The sequence below is a fragment of the Drosophila willistoni genome, unplaced genomic scaffold (assembly GCF_018902025.1).
Source record: "Drosophila willistoni isolate 14030-0811.24 unplaced genomic scaffold, UCI_dwil_1.1 Seg217, whole genome shotgun sequence".
NCBI lineage: Eukaryota > Metazoa > Arthropoda > Insecta > Diptera > Drosophilidae > Drosophila > Drosophila willistoni.
The window spans coordinates 108,723-115,210 of NW_025814189.1; positions in this window are offsets into that span (position 1 = coordinate 108,723).

The following is a 6,488-nucleotide window of genomic DNA, read 5'->3' on the forward strand; positions in this document are numbered from 1 at the left end:
GTGCTGAGAGAAAGTCATATATACATATTTTTTTAATCCGGTGCCAAATCAAAGGGTAATTACTAGCAAAAAGCGCCTTTTGAGTGCGTGTGTACTAAGAGTGTTTTTTTTATAGAATTGGCACCTAGTTTTGGTCTAAACCTAGTCCTGGTTCAAACCTAGTCCACAGGCTAGATATAATGGTATAAGTCTAACAGCGAACTTAAGAGAGGCGCAGGAGAGGCACGCCCGTCGAAACGGACCGAAGCCCACGGGAGCAGCAGACTCTCGAGAAGGAGTATTTTGGCGCAGACATTTGGCCAGAAGAGATCTGATGCGACAGGCGTAAAAAGAGAAAAAAAATACAGAGTATACGATCCTCTAGGCTAGAGGAGAGACTCCCCCCACCGCCCTTGCTTTGTGTGATAAGTAAAAGCTTTCTTTAGATGATTATCAGCCAGCGAAGCTTTCATGTGTAGCCGCTTGGCTTGCGTTTTGTTTTGTTTTTTTTGGTTACTGGTGATTGCCGCATAGCCTCCAACCACAAAAAAAGAAAAATTAAATATCTTCGCCAGGCCCTAATGATGAATGTAACTCTTTAATTTTGGGCGCAAATAATTTATGCCCTTGATTTTTTTTATTTTTTTATATAATGTTATCTTAAAGTTAATCTTTTTAAATCGTAAAATTCTGATGCATTGGTGTTCTCCAAAGCCAATTTTATTTTTTTTTCTTTTATTTCATTTTGCTTTTGTAATTTTTTTTATGTAATTTTTTTTGGTCATGATTGAACTTCGATGAAAATTTTTATTTAACCCCTTTTTCGGCACGCCTCTGGCAAAAGCTTATCATGTGGTTTAATTCTCTCTCAAGCCAACAACAACAACTCTCCCTATATTTAATGCAATTGCTTACAGCTGTCACCAGAAAGATCTTTCTCCGTGGGATGCTTAAGTGAGTACTCTTTTGTTTTAATATCATTTTTTTTGCTGTTGGTATATGATGGTAAAGTAAAGAGAGAGTTAAAGCAGTTTTCGTTGCTCTCGTTTAAATAACATAAAAAAATTAAATTTTGGTAAAGTCATCAGAAGTTTAACTTATGCTCAAAAAAAAATAATTTTTCTTTCCTTGAATTTCAAAATGCTTTCTATATAAACATTGTCATACCTATATATATATTATCATATCACCTTTATATCATTATCTATATTTTTGATCTTTGAAATGCCTTATTATATTGCTTATTGTTATTAAATATAAGTTTTTGAAATGAATTTGGTCTGAGACGTTCGTGAGGGGGGGAATCATGCGAAGTAAGTTAGGTTGAAAAATTGGTTTGGCATAGGGATCGCTGTGTAATTTTATATTTTGGCTTTAGTACAGCGATCATGGTAGGGTGGGCGAATTTTTCTTTTGGGCGTCACTGACATCTGACCCCTTTCTTTTTCAGCAGCTGCGCTAAAAACGACGGTCTTTCTGTTCTCTTCTCATCCTTTTCTCTATTCTTTTCTTTTTTTGTACGAAACGTTAAACCGAGTATAAGTAGTCTTAGTACGCGAATTTATTAATAAAATTTTCTACTAGCAGAGCGGGTAGTCTATCCATTCCCCCATCCCCCATTTCTCACCGACTAATTTGAGCCGAAACCAGCGCGTACACTTGATAGGTACTACCAGTTTCCAACAGCTCGCAGTAAACTTGTAGCAGGTTATATGTTACAGTTAGTTAAGTATTCATAATTTTATTAATTGGCGCCCAAACGTGGGGCCAAATCGGTTTCGGGAGCCCCGACGACAACATTTTAGTCAACAACAGCTTTTCTTATGGGTATTTATATCTCGGTTTTCGAACGCTAGTATTCTTTACTGTATTGGGTGGTCAGTCGGAGTACATAAAAGTTTCGACATAACTCTATGTCCACACCACCAACAAAAAAAAAAAAAAACATTAGGGCAACGCACAATCAATTGGTCAGCTGGATCAGCCTTAAATTCTAAAATATTTTCGGCTCCGCGCTTAGGATTGTCGGTGTAGCCACAGGTAATTTTCGATAGTCAGAAAGAGTATTTTTTTCTCGTTTTGGATCAGGTTTAACAATGGTCAAAGACTATAGCCTCCAAGCGGTTAATAATTCTAAGAACTATTGGTTTTTTATTTGCCTACAAGTTAGGTACAAAATGTTTATTGCTTTAAGCAGTTAGGTAAATTGTAAGGAGTTATGTGATACTTGGCAATAAGCTAGGGCATACCTGCAATTTCAATTATACTTAAAGCCCTCTTTTATCGTTATTTTAGCAGCTGCTCAAACCATTTTTTTTAACACATGGCATGATTCCCCTCATTACTTTTATGAAAGTTATTCAATTTTTTTATATTTTCTTTATTTCTTTGCGACATTATTATAATAAGTATAACTTTATTAATCAAACAATTTAGTGGAAACAGTTTCATCAGGAATTAAACAGATCTGGGATTAAAATCTTAAGAGCGAAGTCCTCAGCATAGTTAGTTAACAAATAGGTACAAGTTTTGTTCTGAGAAATGTCGGTAAGGCACAGCAGCGAAGATCTAGCCGCGATTCAGGACGACAATACCCTTTGCCTTATCTGCGATAAACCAATTCAGTATAGGGCGCAGCTACGGAGCACTACTTGTGGTCATCACTTCCACATAGCGTGCTTCAACATACGCGTCGGTAGTAGGGAAATTTGCCCCACTTGTGATCAGCCGTTACAGAGTATGGAAGGAGACGGAGCTGAAGCACTTAGTGGGGGACCACAGACCAGCCATCAGGCAAGAGTGCAAACCAGATCAGCAGCGCAAAGGGCCAACTTACTGGCAGAAATGGCACAGAGAGATGTTAGCCAGGAAAGAAGGTTAGATGAGAGTGTAGAGCCAGCCGAATCTGTTAGGAATAGCGACGTGAATTTAGCAAGGTTAATAGCGAATGCCATGGCGACGGCTGCATCTCGGCCAAATGAGCGACTGGAAATTCAAGCAGTCAGACAAACGGAATTGTTGACACAAGCGCTTGAAAATGGGTTCCAGAGGTTGTACTCAGTAGTAGCGACACACCAGGCGAACGCTGAGGAAAGTACACAACAGGCAGCGAATTTACGTAGCCAAGTATCAGCAACAGCAGCTAGTGAGCAGGCAAGCAACGGTAATAGCATTTTGGAGCTTAGACCAGACAGAATAAGTCAGGTTATAAGTAGCTGGAAGTTAAGGTTTAATGGCAAGTCCGGTATATCAGTGGACGAGTTCATTTATAGAGCGGAAGCAATGACCCATCAGGCTTTAGAAGGTAATTTCGTAGTTCTGTCGCGGTATGTTAGCAATTTGTTTGAAGGGAATGCTAGTGAGTGGTTTTGGAGATACCACAAGAAGGTATCACACATCAAGTGGCTAGACTTATGTAGAGCCTTGAGGGAACAATTCAAAGACGAGCGTACCGATCAGCATATTAAAGCTGCTATCAGCAAACGCAGACAGGGAGATAAAGAATCGTTCGACGAATTCTACGAGGCGATAGTGGCGCTAGCTGACAAACTGTCTACTCCGTTACCAGAGATTGAGTTACTAGAGCATCTTCGGGCTAATCTCTTGCCCGATATTCAGCATGAGTTATTGTATGAGTCCATAGCTTCGGTCCCTAAGTTTAGGCAGTTAGTGCGTACTAGAGAAACCTTTATGCAGACAGTACGGAAACCATTGGGTGTACCACCAAGACCAATGCCTAGGAGAATGGTAAATGCAGTGAGCATTCAAACAGAAGAAGAGTCTGAGGCAGAAGATGACGTGCCAGTGGTGGAAGCAGTTAATTTGGTTTGTTGGAACTGTGATACGGCGGGACATCCCTATCAAGAGTGTGTAGCAGAACGGCGAGTGTTTTGCTATGGCTGTGGGAAGCCAAATACGTATAAGCCATCTTGTACCCATTGTAATGACCATTCAAAAAACACGGCAGGTCGTGCACTTCGGAGAAGTGCACGCAAACAGATGATCTCGAGGGCCAGCAATACAGATTAGAGGAAACACAAGGGTTAGAAGAATATTTGCCCGAATTTACGCATATCCCCGATGAGAAATCACAAGAAATATCTAAATATTCAGAAACGGAACCAGTAGAGTCACCTAGATTAGGAATCTATTGGTCAAAGACTCGTTCAAGAGAGCGAAGGAAGGTTTTTAATAAAGGTGTTAAGAAAGAGCGAAAGCTAATAGCCTCGGCGGTAGTCGGCAATGTTTTTGATATCCGTCCTTATGCAGAGGTAAAGTTATTCAATAGATTAGTAAGTGGCCTCATGGATACTGGGACTAGCATAAGTTGCGTTGGTGGCAGTTTTGCCGAAGAATTATTGGCGGTAAAACAGAATATTAGGCCAATGTCAAATAAAGTAAATACTGCAGATGGAACACCCCAGCAGATAGTAGGAAAGATAAGTACTGAAGTTAATTTTAGAGGAAATAATAAGATATTAAAATTTTATATAGTCCCTGGGCTAACCCAGGATCTTTACTTAGGCATAGATTTTTGGCTCGCTTTTGATTTATTACCATCTGGACTGTCAGTAGGACCGATACAGATAGCTAGTTTAAGCGTTGAGGATACGGCGCAACGAATGCTAGACAGTAATCAGAAGCAACGTTTGTCTGAATGTATGGGTTTGTTTCCATCATTCGCTAAGTTGGGACTGGGGAAAACGCAGCTGCTGTCACATTTAATAGATGTTGCTGGTGCAGCACCAATTAAGCAGCGACACTATCCTATGTCACCGGCAAAAGAACAGTTGATATATGAAGAGTTAGATCGTATGTTAAAATTAGGAGTTATTGAGGAATCTCAAAGTGCTTGGTCTTCGCCTGTTGTGTTGGTGAGTAAGCCAGGAAAACATAGGTTATGCATAGATAGTAGACGGGTGAATGCCGTTACAGTTAAGGATGCTTACCCAATGCCAATCATAGACGGCATCCTTAGCACATTACCTAAGGCCGAGTATATCACAAGTCTCGACTTGAAGGACGCGTATTGGCAAATTCCTTTACAGCCCGAGTCACGGGATAAGACAGCCTTTTCAGTAGCAGGTAGACCCCTGTACCATTTCAAAGTAATGCCTTTTGGATTATGTAACGCGGCACAAACCATGTCCAAACTCATGGATAAAATAGTGCCACCGCATCGGCGCCATCAGATATTTATCTACTTAGATGATCTGTTGATCGTCTCAGATTCGTTTGACGAGCATATAACTCTACTTACAGAGCTATCCAAATGTATATCCGATGCAGGGTTAACTATAAACGTCGAGAAAAGCCATTTTTGTAGAAAGAATGTCAAGTATCTAGGACATATTGTAGGTGAGGGAACTATTAAGACAGACCCAGATAAAATATCCGCCATAGTCGATTTCCCCACCCCAAAATCGGTTAAACAAGTTCGGCGCTTTTTAGGAATGGCGGGTTGGTATCACAAATTCATTCAAAATTATGCTGCTATTGCGTCTCCAATTACAGATACTTTAAAGCATAAGCGTAAATTCATATGGACGTCAGAGGCTCAGTCAGCATTTGAGGACTTGAAAACACGTTTAAGCCAGGCACCAGTTTTACATAGTCCCGATTTTAGAAAACCTTTCTCCATAAACTGTGACGCCAGTCATACGGGAGTTGGCGCGGTGCTAACCCAGTTAACAGAGGATAAGGACGAAGTACCCATTGCGTTTATGTCGAAAAAACTGAACCAGGCACAAAGAAATTACTCAGTTACAGAGAAAGAGTGTTTGGCAGCCGTGTTAGCAGTTAAGAAATATAGGGCCTACGTGGAGGGTCAAGAATTTTCTATCATAACCGACCATGCTTCGTTAAAGTGGTTAATGAGTCAATCAGACTTGAGTTCTAGGTTGGCCAGATGGTCTTTGAAACTTCAGGGATTTAATTTTACCATTTCACATCGAAAAGGTAGTAAAAACGTGGTGCCAGACGCTTTGTCCAGAGTTTTTACCCCTGATTTAGCGGTATTAGATAGTGATTTAGGAATCGATCTCAATTCGGTGCATTTTCTAAGTCCCGAATATGTGGAGCTAAAGACGAAGGTCGAAAAAAACCCCCAGTCAGTACCAGACGTGAAAGTAATGGGCAATTTAGTTTACCGGCGTAGTGAGCATTTTCCTGGGGAGAAGTTAGCAGATGATCATTGCTGGAAACTATGGATTCCCAAGGGATTAGTAGAGCAGTTGTTGAAATCGGCTCACGAAAGCCCACTAGCGGCCCACAGCGGTATTAATAAGACATTGGAAAAACTTAGGCGCTACTATTACTGGCCAAATCTAGTGTCAGAAGTTAAAGAGTTTATAAACAGATGTGAAGTTTGTAAAGCCACCAAACACCCGAATTATACGTTAAGGCCACCATTAGGCAAGTCGGGTGAAACGTCAAGATTCTTCGAGAAACTGTATGTGGATTTCTTGGGTCCTTACCCGCGAAGCAAGTCTGGCAATATTGGAATATTT